Source organism: Cetorhinus maximus, chromosome 4 (assembly GCF_964194155.1).
Source record: "Cetorhinus maximus chromosome 4, sCetMax3.hap1.1, whole genome shotgun sequence".
In the NCBI taxonomy this organism is placed as follows: domain Eukaryota; kingdom Metazoa; phylum Chordata; class Chondrichthyes; order Lamniformes; family Cetorhinidae; genus Cetorhinus; species Cetorhinus maximus.
The window spans coordinates 17,176,810-17,201,139 of record NC_135882.1 but is presented as its reverse complement, the minus strand read 5'-3'; positions in this window follow the sequence as shown (position 1 = coordinate 17,201,139).

Genomic DNA, 24,330 nt, shown 5'->3' with positions numbered 1-24,330 from the left:
GCAACAAGGCACGCCAGGGCGTGTCCGGGCGGCGGGCGAGGGCAAGGAAGTGAAGGGTGTGCAGCAGCAGCCCGTACAGGAAAACCCCTCCACGCAGCGCTAAAGGCCACGGAGGGTATATGTGGACAGAATTCCCACCTCATTTTAATTAAAGGGCCATTGCCTGAAAAGTTAAAGTGGGGCGAGCAGGGTAAGCGGAGGCAGGTTCACCTCCAAAATCTATGCTGGGGTGCGGGGAACCCATCCCGGGGGTATAATCTAGCCCATAAAATCATGGAGTACAACAGCACAGAAAGAGGCTAATAGGCCCATTGTGTCCATGCTAGCTTCCTGCAGGTTGCTGATAATGTTAGATGAGGAAAGATGGGAGGAGGCTCAAGAGCATACACATCACCATGGACTGGTTGGGCCAGATGTGCTGTATATTCTATGTAATTCTATGTATTAAGCTAGCACAAAATGTTCTCTTAGTAAAGGAGTTAAAGCTTCTCCTAGGAACGGTATCTCACCTTTGACTGAATCACAGAATGGTTACAGCACAGAAGGAGGCCATTCAGCCTGTCGTGTCTGTATTGGCTCTCCAAAGGCACAATTCACCTGGTGCCACTCCCCTGCCTTCTCTTCATAATCCTGCACATTCTTCCTTTTCAGACAATAATCTAATTTCCTCTTGAATGCTTCGATTGAACCTGCCTCCACCATAATCTCAGGCAGTGCAATCCAGATCCCAACCACTCGCTGCATGAAGAAGATTTTCCTAATGTCGCCATTGCCTCTTTTGCCAATTACTTCAAACATGTGCCTTCTTGGTTTCCATCCTTCCACCAATGGGAAGTTTTTTCCCTATCTGCTCTGAACAGGCCTCTTATGATTTTGAATACCTCTATCAAATCTCCTCCCAACCTTCTCTTCTCCAAGGAGAATAGTCCCACCCTCTTCAATCTATCTAAGTAACTGAAGTCCCCTCATCCCTATTCCTCATTGTATTCGATTGCAGCTGGAGATTTGAAGATTTTGAAACACATCGGGAGACTTTCTGCGACACTATGCTAAGACTTCACTAACGCTCAAGCAACACTTATTCCAAATGTTTCTCTGAGAACTTCACCTAAAAAGACTAAGTGCTGTGTACTCTATATTATTTGAGATAATAGCAGAGGACGACCAGGATAAAAATCCCGCAGAAAACTTGGTTATCAGAATCTTGCTGGGGGAATCTTGTGGGGGGAATGAAAGGACATGAGACCAGGCAGTGCAGCACTATCTGCAGCAGGAGAGAGGGACAGGAGGGACAGGAGGGTGAGGTGGAGTTCTTCCTCCCTGCAGCTAGAGGACATCATTCCGCTTTTTGACCTCCTTCTCCGGGACCTCTTGTGCCACGTCCAAGAGCTTGATGGCCCCCTCACTTGGTCCTTGAGTCATTCTGAAATGTGTCCTCATCTAGTGCGCTCCACACATTTAGTGGAAGTTGAGCCTACATCTATTGCTTCACGGATTTTGTGTCTAATCAGCACGTGAGTGCTAAACCTGCATGAATCTCAATTTTAACACTTCCAGGCAAGCTCAAGTTATGGTAATCAGCAAGTAGAATGGCAATTGTGTGCTGAAACCAGACTTTGAAACTGGTACAGCACCCATTTAACACTGATTTCACCCTTTCAAAAAACAAAGTGGCTGGAGCATAAACACCTGCATGAACTTGTGGGGCCGAATGGCCTGGTTCTGTGCTGTATCTCCTATGTAATTCCATGTAAACCCCACGGTTTTTAAAAAGAAGCAAGTAATGTGCTTGATTGTACTGGAAGGTAAGTATTGAGGCTAAAAGCTGTTAATATCAGGCAATTATTAGGAATGACAGAAATAAAAACAGAAAATGCTGGAAAAACTCAGCAGGTTTGGCAGCATCTGCGGAGAGAGAAACAGAGTTAACGTTTCATGTCTGTATGCCTCTTCTTCAGAGCTCAGGAGTGACAGTTTTGATCAGTACCAATGACAGGAATGCATTGCCTGAGATTATGGTGGAGGCAGGTTCAATCGAGGCATTCAAGGGGAAATTAGATTATTATCTGAAAAGGAAGAATGTGCAGGGTTATGAAGGGAAGGCAGGGGAGTGGCACCAGATGAATTGTGCCTTTGGAGAGCCAATACAGACACGATGGGCCGAATGGCCTCCTCCTGTGCTGTTAACATCCTGTGATTCAGTCAAAGGTGATATACCGTTCCTAGGACAAGCTTGGTTCACCGCTGAATCAGAAAGTTGTGAGTTCATGGACTATGCCAAAGACTTGAGGGCACGTTGATACTCCAATGCAGGACTGAGGCAGTGTCACACTGTCAGGGGTGCTGCCTTTCGGATAAAGATGTTGAACTAAGAATCCATCTGCTTTTTCAGGTGGATATAAAAGATCCCAATGCACCATTCTAAAGAAGAGCAGGGGACTTTTCCTTGGACCCTGAACGATATTTATCTCTCAACTAACTTCACTAAAGGCAAGATAATCGGGCCATTATCACCTTGCTGTTTGTGCGACCTTGCTGTGTGCAAATTGACTGCAGCATTACAACAGTCACTACACTTCAAAAGTACTTTATTGGCTGTCCGTCACTATGGGGTGCTCTTGAGGCAATGAATAGTGTTATATAAATGTAAGTTCTTTCTTTGTAGAAGTTGCAAAATTATCAAACATATGTAGCCATGATTACTGCAATTATAGACGTCAAGCTAAATTTTGAGCAGAGTGCATAGATTGAAATGATTAATCTTTCAAGGTAGTGTCTATGCAAGTCTTCTGTAGGTGGAGCATGGGAAAACACCTGTCTCCTAAGGCAGCCTGGAACAGTGAATTTTCCAAAGCAATTTTTTTTTGTTCCAAACACCTGTATCTGACAGAAAGGCAAATATTTAAAATGCCTGAGGCAACTATCTGATTCATCTCTAATAATGCCGCAAAAAAAAAATCCACTTTGAATTGAACCCATGAGAAACAATTAAAAATTGTGACTCAATCCCAAGCAGCAGCACTTGCCAATTTTTGGCTAGCACGCCACAGAATAAATAAATCATGTTTGACTTGTAAACTGAACCTCACTTGCAAACATGAAGGTGGGTGTTACCCATGAGTCTTAGCTTGCGGGCAAGAGCGAGATGCAGTTTTCTGGGTGAATGGTTAGGAGGCTTAATGGTGGAAGGTCATGAATTTGGAAGCCAAAAGACTAAAAGTTATTGATCATGAATGTTGGGTTGACAAAAAAAAAATGAGGGCCCTGAAGTGCAAAGGATGGTAAAATGATGCTTATCTCAGGAAGCAACCTGAGGAAGAGGGGAAAAGGAAAATGTTTCTACGTTAAAAGAACGTTAGATCATTAAGGACATAAGATAGGCGCAGGGGTAGGCCACTCGGCCCATTGAGCCTGCGCCGTCATTCAATTAGATCATGGCTGATCTCATTGTAGCCTTAACTCTGCTTTCCTGCCTGTCCCCAATAACCCTTGACTCTATTGTCAATAAAAACCTGTCTAACTCAGCCTTGAATAAATTCAATGACCCAGCCTCCACTGCCCTCTGGGGAAGAGAGTTCCAAACAATAGCGGCCCTCTGAGAGAAAAAAAAAATTCTCCTCATCTCCGTCTTGAATGGGAGACCCCTTATCTTGAAACTGTGCCCCCTGGTCCCATGAGGGGAAGCATCCTCTCAGCACGTACCCTGTCAAGTCCCCTCAGAATCTTATATGTTTCAATAAGTTCGCCTTTCATTCTTCTAAACTTCAATGAGTATTGACCCCACCTACTCAACTTCTCCTCATACCAACCCCTCAGCCCAGGAATCAGTCCAGTGAACCTTCAGATTCATTTAAGCGTTGGTGCTGCTGGAGTTGATATGTGGGAGATGTTTCTCCTATCAAATAACCTTCAAGCAGCAAATGGCTATAAATATTGTGGCAGAAGTGGCATTTATTGGATTTAAATCTCAGGTAAAAATGCAGGTCAGATCAGTCATTGAAATTGCTATGACTGCTGTGAGTCTTGAGAGATGTTATGTCATTTTGTAATTGGAGCTTGTCTCTACACTACCAACAGTGGAATGGTTCTTCAATGCCTCAAAAACAACAGACATTTATTCTCTGGACTGTCACTTCTTCCATCACAAACTGGGAACTTGAGGCCCAGTTTTTTTTTGTATGTGACTAGAAAAATATTCACTGCCAAAATTCTCCATTAACTTATGGCAACATGCCAGAAATATCCCAGTGCATACAGCAGCCAGAGAGAGAAGCATGTCTTGTAAGTTTTTCCCATTGAGCTCTGTATTAAGATGTGAGATGGAACAAAAAGAATCTTGAGTAAAAAAATAAATCTCAGTTCTGCTGCAACTAACAATCTTGCACAAACCCTCTCCTGCAAGTCACACATTATCCCAACTCAGGCATTTACCATGGCTCCTCTATCATACCCAGGATCGGGACATGCCTTGCTCAACACTCTGTAGGAGCACCACCATCCCAAGTTCAAGGAGAAAACCCAGCACCATTTTCGAAGGGGCATACTAAATGTGGCCTGTCAACCTCACCCACATCCCAAGGATAAATAACAAAGGTTGTATCTGTTGACTCCCTTCCTAGCTCCGTGCTGACATAAAGCAGATAATGATTTTGATTCTCAACTTGCAAATTGTAATCTATTAATGGTTAATTACCTATTTTTAGATATAAATGAGGTTGTGTGCTTATTTGGTAAGTATATTGTCCATTTTGTAATGGAGACAGGTACGGTCCAGAAGGGTCTAAGAATTTTTGCCCTGTATGTGCAGAATCTGTCGATTTTAGCTGAGTTGGCAGTAATAGCAATATTACAATTGACCTCAGTGCCTCTAAGCTAAAGGAAGGGAAAATCAGCCAGGGCCGATTGCTATTAAGTGGCCCCTTCTCGGACGTGCATGTGCACATTTCATGATGTTGAGGAAGGATAGAATTAGAAACAAAAATAAAAACAAAAAACTACTGCGGATGCTGGAAATCCAAAACAAAAACAAAATTACCTGGAAAAACTCAGCAGGTCTGGCAGTATCGGCGGAGAAGAATTTCTTCTCTTTTCTTTGCTTCTCTTTTCTTCTCCGCCGATGCTGCCAGACCTGCTGAGTTTTTCCAGGTAATTTTGTTTTTGTTAAGGATAGAATTAGCTCTGGCTGAGTTGGTCATTGTATTCAAATAGCTCACTGATGCTACCTTTTAAGCTCAGACAGGGAGAATAGCTAGTTGGAAAAGTAGCGCAGGATTAGCAGCACCTGTGGAACCCTGCACAGCATGAGCTTTTGGATTAATGAATGGCATTTGACTGAGATAGTGCTTTCTTGCATTGATACATGTCAAAGCACTTTACACGCTAATTTACTCAGAAGTGCAGTGACTGTTGTTACTTTGACGAATGTGTTCGCTACATTGTGCACAGCTGCATTGCGCAAACAGGCAGTGAAGTGAACAGCTTCTTAATCTGTTTATTTTGATGCATTTGGATTTTTAGTAAATTTATCCATGGAATGTTGGGCGTCACTGGCTAGGCCAGCATTTATTGCTCATCCCTAATTACCCTTGAGAAGGTGGGAAGGATAAGGGAGCAATGTTGGGCAGGACAATAGGACAATTTTCTGCTTTGCCTTGAATAGTTCCAAGGAATGGTGAATGTCCACATCAACCACCAGAACAGGCATCGTGGGGGCTCAATTTAAAGACTTGAAGTTTCATCTAAAGGTTGGAAAGAACTGGCGGAACAAAAATAAATGGTTTACTTGCCACTGTCCACGGGAAAGAACCATGTGAGATAAGTATCCTCATTTTCATGAAAGTATCATGTGTTTGCACACGGTAACTTATGTGCCATGTGGACAGATAACTTCTAACTTCTGATGACCACAGAGACATAAAGACATGCTGTGTGAAACGGTGAACAAAGAAAGAACGTGCAGTTATCCTCAGGACAACACAAAGCACTTCACAACCACTGAAGTACTTTTTATTTGAAGTGTAGTCGGTAAAAAATCGAACAGCCAATTTGCAACACCACAAGATCCCACAAACAACAATGCGATGGTGACCAGATTTAGCGATGTTGTTTGAGGGATAAATATTGGCCAGGACAACTCCACCTGTCCTTTAAACAGTGGATATTTTTTTTTGCTTCCGCATAATGTGGCAGACCAAGCCTGGGTTTATCTGAAAGACAACACCCTTGACAGTGCAATGCTTCCTTAGTACTGCGCTGAAGTGTGAGAGTAAATTGTCTTGTGTCTTGAACCCACAACCTTGGGACGCTGAGGTGAGAGTACTGCCAACTGAGTGAAGCCTGACACTACTACGTGCAAAGGAAGACTTTACTGCGGTTTCGAAGGCTTTGATGCAGCTTCCCTAGGAGGTTGAGTGAACCACCTAAACTACAGGTAGGTAGCCAGAGTTTTATTTTGAAACCACATGTTGATTTATATCAAGATTGTCATAGTCAATGTGTGTTACTAACAGGTCAGATGAATGAATCAGTCACATTTTATTTATAGACAATATCCTGCTTATAATGAACTGTCCCAGACTATTTGTGAGTGTGGAGATTCTCTCTAAGTAGCATATGGAGTGTAGTAAAGGGAGTGGTAGAAATGGGAGACGATATTGCTACATAATACTGTATATATGTATATATATATATATGTATATGTATATACGGCAGAATTTTATGCTCTGCGGGCGGACCTGCATCCGACCTGACTACGTGTAAAATAGTATGCGATGACGTCGGGCGAGCGTCCCAACGTCATTGAGCACTCGTGCGATATTCTGGCCGGCAGGCGTGCACGAGAGTCGGCAGCGTGCCCGCCAACAATTAAGAGGCCTATTAAGGCCATTAAAGCATTAATTAAGAGAGATTTTTCACTGCTCGTCCAACCTTATGGTTGGTGGCGGGCGAATCAGCCAGGCGGCCTTTGCTTTTTTGAGGAAACCTTATCCACGGGTGGGATGAAGTTTCCGACATTAATTTTGAAAATAAGTGTTTTGGCATAATTTATATTATGGGCAGCATTTTCTGCCTGTCGGGTGGGTGGGCCCGACCCAAATCTCCAGCAGGCAGGGAGCTGATCCCCGCTGGAGAAGTGGGCCCCGCTGCCATTTTACGTAGGCGGGCCAATTAAGGCCCACCCAGCGTGACGTCCGGCCAGAAGCGCTATGCGCTCCCTGTGCAGGCGGGAGGGATTCCCCAAAAGTGAGAGTGCACTCTTTCATGCATGCGCACGAAAGAGCACACATCTCCCTGAGGCTAAGTGCAGCCTCAGGGAGATTGCTTACACTTTGAAAAATATGAAAAATAGAAAAGAAATTCCCTAACATGTCCCCCTCATGTGACAATGTCACATGAGATGGGACATGTTCATAATTTACATAATAACTTTATTGAAATTTTTAAAACCCTGCATGAAACCTCATCCCGCTGGTGGATGAGGTTTCATGTTTTTTCTATTTGCCACCAGGGCTCCTGGCCTGCCTGCCAACCTTAAGGTTGGACGGGCAGGTCCTTTAATTGTTTTAATTATCCTGTCAATGGCCTCAATTGGCTATTGACAGGTTGGCGGGCCTGCAGCTGATTTTGCGCTCCCGCCTTCCTGAAAATTTAAACGTGGCGCGGTGACGTCGGGGGTTCCGCCTGACATCACCCGCGTCATTTTACACGTCGGCGAGTGGGCCCCGCCCCCTGCTCACCGACGGCAAAATTCTGCTTTATATAAATGCTCGTGGGAGTGAATCCTATGTGGAGACATTTTTTTCAGATTTTCCAAACCTTTATTTTTGAATTTAAAGTTCTTCATCTCCCTGAGGCAGCTCCCTGCCTTCAGGGAGCTTTCATTGCGTGCTCTCCAGTGCCTGTGCACTCGCAGCACTCACCCTCCTCCTGTCCCCACCCTGCCAGCACTGAGCCCTTCGGTACACGTTTCATGCTGACTGGCCGTTAATTGGCCAGCCAGTGTGAAATCACAGTCGGGGGCCGATTGCGAGTGGCGGACTGTTTCCCAGCCACTCCATGTCTTGCCCACTGCGCCCACCCGACGACCCAAAAATCATGCCCGCTGACTTATCAGTAATTTGTGGCAGAACAAATCCAATAGCAATACAAGTCAAATCAGGTTGTAGCTTATCAAGTTTGAGTACTATGGGACCCTGAAGTCCATTTCAATTAGGTTTAACTCCTCTATCTTATCAAAACACGTAAAACATTAACCTTCTTAAAGAAAGTATCCAGGTTATAAAGAATAAAATGCTGGATGCACTGGGGTGTTGAACCACATTGGAGTTCCAGTAACATTGAGGGTCTGCTCAAACTTTGCTTTCATGTTTGCTAACATTAAAAATTTACTCACTGCCTTGTTACATGTTTCAGCCGATTTGTTGCCCTACATTTACCCTGCTGTGTTTCAGAGAGGTTTGAATGAAATTCACATGGACGAATTTGATTTCTACATCGTATGATGAGCCAAACTTTGCAGAGTGCAGCTATCTGCGTTTGGAGGAGAATTAGGTGTGAGTTCACACAAATGATAAGGATGTTCAAAGTGAAGTATTATAAAGTGGCAATGTCCTTTACAATTCTGATAATCATCTTGGGCAACACACATGAAATATTGTTGGATCACGTACTGCTCCGAGTCAAAAGATTTGGGCAGCAAAATTTGACTCTGTAGTTGTTGGTGCTGGTGCTATGGAAACTGAAGGCCCTCAAAGTGTTGTGCACAGCAACTTTAGCTGGGAAGGGTGGTAGTATGAAGGGTGGTAGTATGAAGGGGGTAGTATGAAGGGTGGTAGTATGAAGGGGGTAGTATAAAGGGTGGCAGTATGAAGGGGGTAGTATGAAGGGTGGTAGTATGAAGGGGGTAGTATAAAGGGGTAGTATGAAGGGTGGTAGTATGAAGGGGGTAGTATGAAGGGTGGTAATATGAAGGGGGTAGTATGATGGGTGGTAGCATGAAGGGGCTAGTATGAAGGGGGTAGTATGAAGGGGGTAGTATGAAGGGGGTAGTATGAAGGGTGGTAGTATGAAGGGGTAGTATGAAGGGTGGTAGTATGAAGGGGGTAGTATGAAGGGTGGTAGTATGGGTGGCAGTATGAAGGGTGGTAGTATGAAGGGTGAGAGTATGAAGGGTGGTTGTATGGGTAGTAGTATGAAGGGTGGTAGTATGAAGGGTGAGAGTATGAAGGGTGGTAGTATGAAGGGTGGTAGTATGAAGGGTGATAGTATGGGTGGTAGTATGAAGGGTGGTAGTATGAAGGGTGGTAGTATGAAGGGTGGTAGTATGAAGGGTGAGAGTATGAAAGGTGGTAGTATGAAGGGTGGTAGTATGAAGGGTGATAGTATGGGTGGTAGTATGAAGGGTGGTAGTATGAAGGGTGGTAGTATGAAGGGTGGTAGTATGAAGGGTGATAGTATGGGTGGTAGTATGAAGGGGGTAGTATGAAGGGTGGTAGTATGGGTGGCAGTATGAAGGGTGGTAGTATGAAGGGTGAGAGTATGAAGGGTGGTTGTATGGGTAGTAGTATGAAAGGTGGTAGTATGAAGGGTGAGAGTATGAAGGGTGGTAGTATGAAGGGTGGTAGTATGAAGGGTGATAGTATGGGTGGTAGTATGTAGGGTGGTAGTATGAAGGGTGGTAGTATGAAGGGTGGTAGTATGAAGGGTGAGAGTATGAAAGGTGGTAGTATGAAGGGTGGTAGTATGAAGGGTGATAGTATGGGTGGTAGTATGAAGGGTGGTAGTATGAAGGGTGGTAGTATGAAGGGTGGTAGTATGAAGGGTGATAGTATGGGTGGTAGTATGAAGGGGGTAGTATGAAGGATGGTAGTATGGGTGGCAGTATGAAGGGTGGTAGTATGAAGGGTGAGAGTATGAAGGGTAGTTGTATGGGTAGTAGTATGAAGGGTGGTAGTATGAAGGGTGAGAGTATGAAGGGTGGTAGTATGAAGGGTGGTAGTATGAAGGGTGATAGTATGGGTGGTAGTATGAAGGGTGGTAGTATGAAGGGTGGTAGTATGAAGGGGGTAGTATGAAGGGTGGTAATATGAAGGGGGTAGTATGATGGGTGGTAGCATGAAGGGGCTAGTATGAAGGGGGTAGTATGAAGGGGGTAGTATGAAGGGGGTAGTATGAAGGGTGGTAGTATGAAGGGGTAGTATGAAGGGTGGTAGTATGAAGGGGGTAGTATGAAGGGTGGTAGTATGAAGGGTGAGAGTATGAAGGGTGGTAGTATGAAGGGTGGTAGTATGAAGGGTGATAGTATGGGTGGTAGTATGAAGGGTGGTAGTATGAAGGGTGGTAGTATGAAAGGTGGTAGAATGAAGGGTGGTAGTATGAAGGGTGATAGTATGGGTGGTAGTATGAAGGGTGGTAGTATGAAGGGTGGTAGTATGAAGGGTGGTAGTATGAAGGGTGGTAGTATGAAGGGTGAGAGTATGAAGGGTGGTAGTATGAAGGGTGGTAGTATGAAGGGTGGTAGTATGAAGGGTGAGAGTATGAAAGGTGGTAGTATGGGTGGTAGTATGAAGGGTGGTAATATGAAGGGTGAGAGTATGAAGGGTGGTAGTATGAGCGTGTGCTGTGTGTGCTGGAAACTTTCGCAGTGGGAATCTCATAATGTCAAACTACCTTTCACGCTGATTTGATGCACATTCTGCAGCCTTGGAGCATGCAGGTCTAGTGAGAGCCCTGTGCTACTCACTCACAGCGGAGCATACGATCATCGGCATGTGTGGGAGCCCACTCCCAACCTGCCTCTACTGCTACTTAAAGGACCGATCATTAAACCTGCAGGTGAGATGCTCTTGACTTAACTGTTGCTCTGGCAAAATCTGTGGAGGTGCTGTGGTGTGGTTTAGAGGAATTCCGGTGACTTGCTGGATTTGGAAGGGAGTGTTGCTGCATCCTCACGGGGAGGTCAGGGGAGCTTTGTGATCTGCCCAGGGAAAGGCTGCTATGGGGAGATGTAGTTGTGGTGCCTCTGGGGCCTGCAGCACAACTGGGAAATGAGGCACATGCTAAGAGAAGCTGTGCGCAGAGGAAGGAGGAGGGTTCGCCACAGGAGGCCCTACCCACCGAAGGTCTTCAGGGAACACTCCTCCGACCTTCACCTGAGCCAGGACCAAAGCCAAAAGATGCGCTAGAGAGACAATAATCTATTCCAGGCACACCACCGATGCTGAGCACTCAGTCAACATGTCCACTTATTTGTGTCTGAGCAGACTTCTGCGTAGCAACGAGGTCTGTGAATCCCTACCTCAAGGGTCTGTCAATCCAGTACGTCTAGCATGCTGAAACCAGGCAAGAGGGTTAGTCTAGTTAAACCCATGATCTTTATGGCAGCAGTCTGAACATTCATGAGAGATATTAGTACTGCACTTAGGAACTGCAGATTCTACATGTTGCATGTCACACTGAAATACAAAGTATCATTCATACAGAACTGTGCACATCTGGTTAATGGACTCCTGCATATCATCACAAGACTTTGTACAGCCACAGGTGGGCAATCCTGTTCCACTCCCCTCAAAAGCAGGAAATGTGATGTCAGGTTGTCTCTTAGTGCTTTGGACAATATTATTACCGCAGGGGGCTTTGCAAACTGTGAGAAGTGTTAATTGTATATCAATTGGTAGTTAATTGTATTCAGGTGGAGGGTTTTAATTGGATACTCACCCTGTACTCCTATACCCTCAGATTTCTGCGGCTACGTTTGTGGCTGGGTGTACCTGGAGAGAGAGCATGTGGTATCTACTGGCACCATTGAGGCCTTCCACGGTCGGTGGGCACTGCGGGGACTGGGGTGCTTTATCAACCCTTTCAATCACATTTTGACTTGATGTTTGTAAGTTTCCTTTAAGATTTTGGTATTCTTTTCGCAGTATCCCTTTAAGGGGCTGCCTTTCACTTTGTCTCTCATTATGTCAATTTAGTTTAATTGGTTAATCAAGAGAGTTATACCCTCAGATTGCAAATTGTCTATATAATAACATATAGAGGACTGAGTTGTTGGAGGTTCATGGTGTTGATGTTTATTTCTGCAAATAAAAACTATTAAGTGACCAAAAAATTAATATCACTGTTCTTTCCTTTAGTTGTTTGGCTATCCAAGTTTTGACGGGCGGACTGGAAAAGACTTGAGCAGAATATAGACAGAAAGCCCAATGGGCAAATAATCAGGGTTTTATAAATATGAGTAAAAGCGCTGTAAGGCAAAGATTATGGGCTGAATCTTCGGCTCGGCGAGTGGGGGTAGGGCCCGCTCGCCGAGGTCTAAAATGACGCGTGGCGATGTCGGCCGTGTGTCCCGATGTCACTGCGCACCATTCAGGCTTTCAGTTCGGCCTGCACACCCGCCGAACTGTCAAAGGCCTATTAAGGCCATTTAACTCTCAATTAAAATAATAAACTGAGCTGCCTGTCCAACGTTAAGGTTGGCGGTGGGGCAGGTGAAGAGCCCAGGCGGCCTTCGCATTTTTCATGGAACCTCATCCGCGGGCGGGATGATCGGGGTCCAATCGGGTCCGTGCCCGCTCCTGCTCTGCCTGCCTGACAGGCAGAAAATTCTGCCCTATGCCACTTTACAGTACTGTCTCCAGTTTTGGGAATCTGATTATAGAAAGAATATCAAAGCTGTAGAAAGCAAGCAATGTAAATTTACCTGGATGATTTAGGAATGGGATGCAACAGTTAGAGGGAGAGATATTTAACTCACCTGAAGCAGGGAAGGCTAAGAGGAGATTTAACCAAAGTTCTGAAAATGATGTAAGTATTTTGATAGAATGATTAAGGAAAGACTATTTCCCCTAGATGAGGAGTCAGTTTAAAATTTTCACTAAGAGTGAAGAAAGAAGTTAGGAGAAATTTCTTCACTCAAAGAATTGTTAGAGCGTGAAATGCTTGGCCATGTTGGATTATTTGAACAGATACAATTGCATTTTTTAAGGGAAGAGCAGATAGGCATTTAATTGCTCTAGAAGGATGAGCCAAATGATCATGTTCTGTGCAGTGAACCCCTATGGCTCTCTGCTGCAGGTGCTGAGCTAGCTATCTGGGCGGGATATGCCTACTTTTCAGCTCCCACCTTCATTTAAGTTTCACTGTTAAAGTTCACTGTCTACATCCTTCAGGTTGTGTGTAACTCAGTTGGTGTCGGGCAAAGTTGGTGAGAGTGGTGCCTTGTGTTGTAAGGTGCTGGCTTGCTTAAAGACACAAGCTGAACATGTGGCAAAATGCTCCTGTAATGAAACATGCTCAAACAATATATTATCCCTGAGCTTCAGCTCACCCTCTGTAATTCCTTCAATGTTCTAACAACCAGGGTGATTCCCTTAGATGAAGTCGTGCCTGGAATCTCCTCATCTGCTACATTATATTATGTACCATGGTGTCCATCAAGCAGGGAAGTAATCTTGAGATGCTGTAAGTTTAGAAAGTACAGACTGCATCGTACAACTTCCCATATTCTGGCCCAATCTTCCTGACAGTATAAAACACCTGCATCATACATTTAGGTTGAATTTCAAAGGATTTCTTGTGTGAACCCTCATTAAGGTTTCTTGATGCCCACAACCTGATTAATAAGATTCCTTGTTGTATCTCAATCATGCCTCATTACGCTCATTCAGTGCCCTGATCCTCTCTTGGCTGTACAGAATAAGTTTTTTAATTAATAGTTCGAGGGTTCAGCACAAAGGGAGTTATAGGTTATGAGGATATACCTTGTGGTGTATATATAATTGGAATAGACACTTGGAATAGAAAACTGAATTTTAACTTGTTATGTTGTTATATTATTGCAGGTTCATTTAGCAATTATATTGTCATGCGCATGCTGTGTATCCAGAATGCCACATCACTCACTACGGCACTACAGTCAGTGTATCAAAGCAACAATAAGATCAGCCATTTCTTTCCTCCCATATTCTCCCAGTGCTCTGGGTGCTGCTATTTGTGCCCAATGCTGAAGTAGCTATTCCTGGGGTAGGTGCCTTTTAGAGCTGCCTTCCGGTCCTTTCTTTCTACCTGCATTTTTAGCGCACGATCATTAAAGTAACACTTATGAGTTCTGCATGATTTTTTTTTGCAACAGTATTAGTGATTAAACCTCTAGCAAGTTCCTTCCTGTTGTAGGGTGGCCGAGTTGTACTATTAGTAATAGAGTTGATCTGCAGACAACTTTCTAAGTGGAAACATTAAGTTTATTAACAATATACTCAGCAGCAACTACACGTTTGCTTTCAACTCCAACTCTATCTCTCCACTGTCTGCGGAGGTAGCCCGTGCTACTCTCCTATTGGTTACTACAGACCATGTGATCTTTCTAATAAGTATTATTCTTAAAGGTACATTACACACTAAATAAAACCATAATTACTACATTCCTCCCCCTTTAACTCGGCTATACATATTATACTTACAAGTTCATATTTTTCAAGACAACATAATATTTACACTGGGTAAGGAATTTACAAGTTCAGTCTTTCAGGTGGCTTCCTGGTACATGTGGAATGTCGCAGCTCCACAGCTTCAGATTCTTTGTCAGGAATTTCCTTTTCTGGAGTTGCCTGAACATCAGGCACTTCGGTGGGCACTTGCAGTTGTGTATCATCAACTCTTTAGGGACATCAGACATTTCAGTCCTGGGCTGAGCATCTTCAACAGGAAACACAGACCTGGTCATGGTCACTGGTGGAACCATACCTTGATAATTTGTCTCTCTCTTCCTTAAATGTTTATGGATGATCCGGCCTTCCACCACCATGTGGTAAGATAGAGGTCCAGTCACCGCACTTAATTCACCCCGTAACCACTTTGGTCCTTCCCTGAAGTTTTTCACGTATACCGCCTCTCGCATGGCAAATTTCCTCTCACGACTATGCCAGTAGTGTCTAGTTTTCTGGCTTCCCTGACTCCTTTCCCCCTTCCCCTCTAAATTCAGCATTATTAAGCTCAATCTCATCCTCAGACAACATTTCAACAATAACACCGCAGGTGTGATACCTGTTGTTGTGTGAGGGTTAGTCCGTTAATGAAAAAGAAAGCGTGCTAGCTTGGTTGCCAAGGAATCACCAGTTAGCTTTTTCATGCCTACATTGAACGTTTGAACTGCCCTTTTGACCAGTCCATTTGAGGCAGGGTGGTACGGTGCAGTTTTTATGAGTGATAACGTTGAGGCTGATAAACTATTGAAACTCAGCACTCATAAAAGCATGCTGTTATCGGAAATGACTATTCCTGGTAGTCCGTGAATGACAAATTTTGACATAGTTTCTCAATTGTAGCGCTCGACGTTGGTGACTTCACCTCATGTACATCCAACCATTTTGAATGGGCATCGACAATGAGCAGAAACATTGTTCCCAGGAAAGGTCCAATGTAGTCAATGTGTAACCACACCCAGGGTCTACCTGGCCACTCCTATTGTTGTAATGGAGCTGTCACTGGCAACTTTTGCAGTTGCTGACATTGCCCACAATGCTTTACCATACTCTCTATTTCACCATCCATCCCTGGCCACCATAGATAGCTGCGTGCTATGGTCTTCATTCGGGAAATTCCTGGATGGGCACTGTGTAGTTTAACTAAAAGAGGCTGCCTTCTCTTTGGAGGAACTATCACCCATGCCATCCTGCCATCCTGACTGGCTATTTCATGTCTTCTGTTGAAGTACAGTTTCATTTCGCCAGATACGGACTCCTGCGAACAATCATGTAGCACTTGTTCTTGTACCTGAGATAGGGCTGGGTCCCGACTTGTCCAGCCTCTGATCTGTCGAGCACATGCTGGCGAGGAATTTAAGAAATTTAACAGTAAGACAAGTTCCTGTGGAACTGGGATGTGCTCATCATTTTCTTGTAAAGACAAACGACTAAGGGCATCGGGTGTTTGCGATTTGATTGCCAGGCCTGTGTATGAAAGTGTATTCATATGCTGCAAGAATTAAGGCCCTATTAGAGCTTCAGTACCTTCTTTCTATGTGCCTTCTTCTTTCTAGCACAGACTTCAATCTCGGCCTTCTTTTTGACTTAACTATTGGCCAGACTTCTCTCAGATATAAGCTCAACTTGGCTGAGTCTCCCAAAATTTCATTATCTGAGAGCTTCTTGGAAAATTCTGCGACTTTTGCTTCCAAAGCCTCTTTGGCTTCATGTATCTGACTCTTCAGCTCTTCCATCTCTTTTTTGTATTTGTTTGCTGCCTCCTGGAAAATTGAGCATTGTTGTGTCTTCTCTGCCAACTCATTTTTCAGTTTATTCAGAGAAGTGCTGAATTCTTTCTGTTACTCTTTATACTTTTCTAGATGTACAAACTTTGACTTAAGGGAATCTTGTAGTGTGTGAAGGTCTTTCAACAGGTTTTCTTTTTCCCTGCAAAGGTTGCTCGCCTCATCTCAAACTCTGTCATCAAGCAGGGTGTCTTTGAGTTTCTTCTGCTGTTCTTCCAGGTTTTGGCTTAAGACAGCCTGCATTTCTTTTGGTTGTTGAGCCCTTACACACTCCTTTTTCAAAACAGGGACACATCCAGCTTCCTTTTGGAATCCCAGCGGCCCATCAAGGTTCATTTCCCTTAGCCAATTTTGCCCTAGAAGGCTTGGTCCTCTGTCTCTCACTGCCAACAGTGGTAGTTTTGCTGATTGGCTTTCATGGTGCACAGTTACTCTGCTTATGCCTTTTACTTGAATATCTTCACCCGTGTATGTTTTTAGCTTGGCAGCTATTTGTTCCAAACTTAATTGATGTTCACCATTATTCAAATATCTGAAGGTGTGTTTGCCAATTACTGTAGTGGAAGCTCTTGTGTCCACTTCCATTCTAACAGGTTTGCCATTTACTTTCACTGTGAAATATTGGGTCTGTCTTTCCAACTTTCAGATTAAACAACGAGTACATGTCTGAATTTGTCGTTTCAGGCTCTTATACATTGTAGATTTCATTGGGCTTCTTCCTTTGTTTACAAGCCTGCTTGAATCTTTCCTTGGGCTGCCTCATCTTAAGTTCATTTCTGTGACAATAGTAGCATTTGTTTTTTTTAAACTTCCAATTGCTAAAAGGCTGATTGTTTCCACCTCTATTAAAATTATTCTTTGATTTCACTGCTAAGTTATTTTTCTTTATTCTTTGGCTAGCAGGGGCTGTTTCCTGCTTCTCAGCAGGGTCTTTCTTTCCCGTGCCACTTTCGCTTGAGGTTTCCCGCCTGACGTGGAGGATGGCACTATTTTACCCACCCTGTATTGCTTGTGAATCTCTTACTACACTTTCCATGGCCAGCGCTATCTCTAGCGCCTTCTTGAAATCCAGATTCACTCTGGACAATAATCTTTCCTGAATAGTGTCCTCTTACACACCACACACTAAACGATTTCTGAGCATTTTGTTCAGAGTCGTACCGAAATCACAATGTTCCATCAGCTGCTTCAAATTTGCCACGTAGCATGCAATTGTCTCATCCGGGGCTCTATTTCATGAACTAAACCTCTGCATCGTGGCTAAGGGCTAATGGGTTGAAAATGTCCCTTCACCAGTTCATTGAAATTCTTCAAATCTGGGGCACTGGGTGCCGTCAAACTTCGAATCAAGCTATAGGTTTTGTTCCTACAAGTATTCAAGTGGATTGTTCACCTCTTCTCTTCCGCTAATCTTAATCGCTTGAAAAAAGAAAGTCAGGCATTCTATGTATTGAGACCAATCATCTGTGGCTGGTCCAAAAGGATTAATTCTCCCAAATTGTGGCATTTTGAGAGAGGATAACTTCTTCAATCCTAACAGAGCTTGCTACTTACAATCACTGGGTGTGGTACGGTGCTGGTTTCTTTCACACTACACACTACTCTCCTATTGGTTATTATCGATCATGTGATCTTTCCTGACAAGTGCTGAAGGGATGAGAGATTAAAAAGCCTCCTGAGTGCAGTGTGCAGCTACTCAGCCAGTTATGAATTCTGCCATTCCATTGTTCAGTCCACTATTTGAATATTGTAGCAATGCCTTTGCTGGCTGCTAGTGAAACCAGTAATATTGGGGGTCAATGAGCAGACAGTTGGTAACCTGCAGTTAATCCCAAAATAATACACCAAAAACAATTTCTAGGTTGTTGTCGTTTTATATCTCCCTCATATCATGTTATTTCTCATTTTGTATCCCTTCCTCATACTCATTCCTTCCATTCTAAATATAATTCTGTCTCTCTAAATTTATAACAACCCCCAGTGTCTGATGTATTCCCATTACCAAATCTTCTTTGTTTCTGATAAGTATAACTATTGGCCGTACTTTAGTTATTCAACTGTTCTGTTCTAAATACGAAGCGCTCCATTTTGAATCACAGTTCAAAGATCTCTTCACCCCCACACACACACAGGTTTTTTTCCTAGAAGGCCTGATATGTGGGCCCAATTTTAACGAGGAATGGAGCATGTGGAGGCAGTTGCAGAAGAAGTACCTACAACTTCGCGTGACATGGAGGCTTGGCCTGTTTAAATAGCCTAGCCTGGGCCTGTCAGCTGATTCACATGTCTTTGGGGGGGCTGCCTGCCCCACATGATGCAACTTCCAATTGGAGCATGGTTGCCATTTAAAGCCTCAGTTGACCAACACCCCCCCACCACCCCCCCACTCCTGGGGAAACTGTATTCGAACATACAAACATATGAAATAGGAGCAGAAGTAGGCCATTTGGCCCCTCGAGCCTGCTCCGCCATTCAATAAGATCATTGCTGATTTGTTTATGTTTCGAATTCCACCTTCCCGTCTACCTCCGATAACCTTTGATTCCATTGCCTAACAAGAATCCTTCTTAAAAATATCCAACGACCCCACCTCCACTGCCTTTGGAGGCAGAAAGTTCCAAAGTCGCACAATCCTCTGAGAGAAAAAATTCTCCTCATCTCTGTCCTAAAAGGGCAACCCATAATTTTAAAGCAGTGCCCCCTAGTCCTGGACTCACCCACAAGAGGAAATATTCTTTCCATGTCCACCTTATCAACACTGTTCAGGATCTTATATACTTCAATCAAGTCACCCTCGCTCTTTTAAACTCCAGTGGAAACAAGCCCAGCCTGTCTAACCTTCCCTCATAAGACAACCCGTTCATTCTAGGTATCAATCTAGTAAACCTCCTCTGAGCCATCTCCAATACATTTACATCTTTCTTTAAATAAGGAGACCAAAACTGCACTCAGTATTCGAGATGTGGTCTCACCAATGCCCTGTATAACCGAAGCATAACATCCTTACTTTTATGTTCAATCCCTCTCATAATAAAGGAATGCATTCCATTAGCCTTCTTAATTACTTGCTGTACCTGCATAATAACATTTTGTTACTCATGCACGAGAATACCTAGATCCTTCTGCACCTCGGAATTCTACAGCCGTTCTCTGTTTAAATAATACTCTGCTTTTTTATTCTTCCTGCCAAAGTGAACAACTTCGCATTTTCCCACATTGCATTCCATCTGACAGATTTTTTGCCCACCCACTCAACCTATCTATATCCGTCTGCCAACTCCTTGGTGGGAATTTTCCGTGCCCGGTGGCGGTGGGCATGTTTGGTGGTGCGAGTGGACAATATGGTGAGAAGGGCAAAAATCAGTTTCATGACATCGTGAAACTAGTTTGCAATAGTCCACTCTGCCCGTCAAGGGTGGGCCGCATTTCCTACCGTCAGGCATCGGGAATTTCATTGTAATACATCTGCATATCATTATAAAGCCAGCCCGCTGGATTCATCACCCCACACTGGATCATATCATGCTGATGTATTTTACAACTGAACATAAGCGATGTGTACTTGGTGAGCTGCACTTTGCTTGGAACTTCGAGGTTTGTTCGCTTGTCTTGCTTTGGGCAGCACTCGTGGTCATCAGCGCCAGGCTTCGCAGGCAGCGCCACATCACATTTAGGGGGGGCTTACTGGCAGGTCTCTACCTACCAGACCAGCTGTAAGGTGGGGGTGGCCCTTTAATGGCTGCAGGGCTAGAGCTTGCTTGGGGTAGGGGCAGAAGCGGCCTCAGGCAAGGGAAGAGGCTGCAGAGCGAGGGCTGTACTGGGGAAGGGGGGTATCCCAGCATGTGTGAGGGGGCACATGTTGATCTGTGCAAGTGGCCTCAAGATGGTGAGGGCTGAGGAGTCAGTCTACAGAGGAGATTAGGCCAGATGGAGATGCAGGGGTGTGTGTGAGAAAGTGCGTGGTGATGTCCCTTGAGCTGGCAGTGAGGGAGATGCCAGTGAATGTGTGATTGGCGTGTGTGTTTAGAGTGATGAGATGGTTGACTTACCCTGGCTGCATGGATGAGGTCATTCATCCTCTATCTGCACTGGATGGCCAACCTCTTCTGTGCAGCATTGGCACTGATCACCACTGCCATCACCTACCAAACCAGATTGCTGGATCTCCTGTGGCCAGCGCGGGGATAGAGGACATCACAGCGGGCCTCCGCGTCATCCAAAAGGCGTTCCAGGGATGCGTCACTGAATCAGGGGGCTGGAGTCTTCTTGCCTTTTGGGGCCATGACTTCTGTGCAGCAGTCCTGGGCCAGAAGCGCTGAGTGGTGTGTGCATGGCTGCACTTTAAACATGGCACTTGGTGTGAACAAACAGCAAAGTAACGGTGTGGCGGGCAAATGAGAGCCCGCCTGCCATCAACAAAGCGTGTTTCAGGGAATGCATGATTTATGAGTTGCTATTGGGAGGATATGGTATGAAAACCCGCCATTGCGGCTGGCAGGAAAAACGTTGTTTCTCCTGCCCTCTACCGCACTTCGTGCAAATCTGGAATGGTTCCACCCCTTATGCCTTCTTCACAACATATTTTCCTATCGATCTTTGTGTTGTCTGCAAATTTAGCTACCAAGTCTTTGCTCTCTTCATCTAAGTCATTGATGTAATTTGTGAAAAGTTGTGCCCCCAGTACAGCCCCCTGCGGGACCCCATTAGTCACATCCTGCCAATCAGACAAAGACCCATTTGTGCATACTCTCTTTTTCAGCCAGCCAGCCAATCCTCTATCTACTCTAATATGTTACTCCCTACACCATGAGTTTTTATTTCATGCAATGACCTTTGATGTGGCACCTTATCAAATGCCTTCTGGAAATCCAAGTACAGTACGTCTACAGGCTCCTCTTTAGCCACAGCACATGTTACTCCTTCAACGAACACTAATACATTGGCTAAACATGATTTCCCTTTCACAAAACTGTTCTGACTCTTCCTGATTACCTTGTGCTTTTCTAAGTGCCCAGCTATAACTTCTTTAATGATCGACTCTAACACCTTCCCCATGACAGACATCAAGCTAATTGGCCTATAGTTTCCTGTTTCCTGCCTCCCTCCCTTCTTGAATAGAAGGGCTATATTTGCTCCTTTCCAGCCTGATGGAATCTTTCCAGAATCTAGGGAATTTTGGAAATTTAACACCAATGCATCTACTGCCTCATTAGCCACATCTTTTAGGACCCTAAGATGAAGTCACCTGGACCCGGAGACCTGTCAGCCTGCAGTTCCATCAGTTTGCTCAGCACCACTCCCCTAGTGATTCTAATTTCACCAAGCTCCTCTCTGCCTACCCCTCCACCAAACCTCCCCACACCTCCTGATTTACAGATTTACCAGAATGTTTTTTATATCCTCTATAGTGAAGACAGAAGCAAAATATTTGTTCATTTCCTTATTACCTACTATTAATCCTGTATTCTCACTCTCCAGAGGACCAACATTCACCTCTTTCCCTGTTTAAATACCTGAGGAAACTCTTGCTATCTGTTTTTACATTTCTAGCTAGCTTCCTCTCATACTCTAATTTCTTTCCCCTAATTAAATAATCCCCTTTTAGTCATTTTCTTCCATTTTTTATATTCTGACCAATCATCTGACCTGCCACTCATTTTTGCTCGGTTATATGCTTCTTCCTTAAGTTTGATGCTTTCCCTAACTTCTTTAGTTAACCACGGATGGTGGGCCCTCCCTTTAAAATTTTTCTTTACAGTAGGAATATACTTATTGTGAGTATTCTGAAACATCCCCTTAAATGTTTGCCACTGTTTCTCTATTGATCTATCCCCTAGCCTAGTATCCTAGTTAACCTCAGCTAACTCAGCTTTCATGTGCACATAGTTTCCCTTATTTAAGTTTAAAATACTAGTCTTAGACCCACTATCCTCCCTTTCATACTGGATGTGAAGTTCAATCATATTGTGGTCACTGCTACCTAGGGGTGCCTTTACCCTGAGGTAATTAATTAATCCTGTCACATTACACAATGCCAAGTCTAATTTAACCTGGTTGGTTCCAGAATGTGCTGCTCTAAGAAACTATCTCAAAAGCTTTTCAAGAACTCTTCATCCAGGCTACTACACCAATCTGATTTTTCCAGTTTTAATGTAGATTAAATGTTTACTGCCATCCCTTTATCACAAGCACCCAATATTTCTTCATGTATACTTTGTCCTACATTGTGGTTACTGTTAGGGGGTCTGTAGACCACTCCCACCACTGACTTCATACCCCTATTATTACTCATCTCCACCCAAACCGATCCTACATCCTGATCTCCTGAATCAAGGTAATCTCTAACTATTGCACAAATGCCATCCTTGATTAACAGTGCTACCCCTCCACCTTTACCTAGCTTCCTATTCTTCTTGAAGGTCACATACCCCTCAATATTCAGGACCAAATCCTTGTCATCCTGCAGCCACATCTCCAAAATGGCTATCAGATCATATTTATTTACTTCAATGTACACTATCAATTTGTTTACTTTGTGATGAATGCTACATGCATTCAGATATAGAGCCTTTAGTTTTGTCTACTTGTTATCTTTGTGACGTTTAGTCTTGATTCTTGGTGCATTCTTAGGTTTATTTCTCTCCGCCCCTTCCTGCCATTCTCTGACCCTCATTTCCCATACTACTATTCTCCTCTCTTTCCTTGTCTCTACTCTTTGAAATACCACATCTGTCCACATTTAATCCCTTGCCCCCAATATTTAGTTTAAAACACTCTCGACTTCCCTAGTTATGCGGTTCGCAGGAACATTTGTCCCAGCATGGTTCAGGTGTAGACCATCCTAACAGTACAGCCCCCACTTTCCCCAATACTAGTGCCAGTGTCCCACAAATTGGAATCCACTTCTCCCACACCTCATGTTCATCTCTCTAATTTTATGTTCCCTATGCCAGTTTGCACCTGGCTCAGGTAATAATCGAGAGATTATAATCTTTGAGGCTTTGCTTTTTAATGTAGTACCTAGCTCCTCATACTCTCTATGCAGAACCTCTTCCTTAGTTCTACCTATGTCATTGGTACCTACATAGACCACGACAACCAGATCCTGCCCCTCCCACTGCAAGTTCTTCTCCAGCCCTGAGCAGACGTCCCGAACCCTGGCACTGGGCAGGCAACACAGCCGTCTGGACTCTCACTCTTTGCTGCAGAGAACAGTAACAATCCCCATCACTATATTGTCCCCTACTACCACTACATTCCTTTTTACTCCCCCCACTTGAATGGCTTCCTGTATCACAGTGTCATGGTCAGTTTGCTCACTCAGCCTGCAGCGACTGCTGTCATCTAAACAAGCTGAGAGAACCTCAAACCTATTGGACAATTGCAGAGGCTGAGGCTCCAGAATTCCTGACCTCTGGGTCCCCTTACCTGCCTCACTCGCAGTCACACCCTCCTGTCCCTGACCAGTGACCAAATCAACAGGCCCTATCCTAAGTGGTGTGACTAACTTCTGGTATAAAGCATCCAGGTAACTTTCCCCCTCCCTGATGTGTCACAGAGTCTGCAGCTCAGCCTCCAGCTCAATGACTCTGAGCCGAAGTTCCTCAAGCTGCATATACTTACTGCAGAGGTGTTTGCCCTGGATCACAATGTTATCCAGGTGCTCCCACATGCTGCAGTCTTGACACATCTGTCCTGCCATCCTTGATGTGTTTTAAATAATTAGTTAATTATATTATTCACTTACTTATGTTGCTTTTTTATATATTTTGTTAACTTTACCATCAATTTGTATACTAATTTAAACCTTAGGAACAGAATAGACCTCAGCCACTCCAGATACTCACCAAACAGCTAGCACCTTTCCCTGTGGTAGAGCAAGAACCAATTCCTATAGGATGAGAAAGATAGAAAAAGGAAACAAACTCCTCCTTCTCCAAACTCCCCCCACTCCTCGACAAATTCCAAGTCTCCACTCAGTTTCCTCAGCCTGCACTCATTTGGTCAGGAATAGCTTTACTTTGAGTCAAAAGGATTGTTCAATATTGTTAATGTGGCTGGAA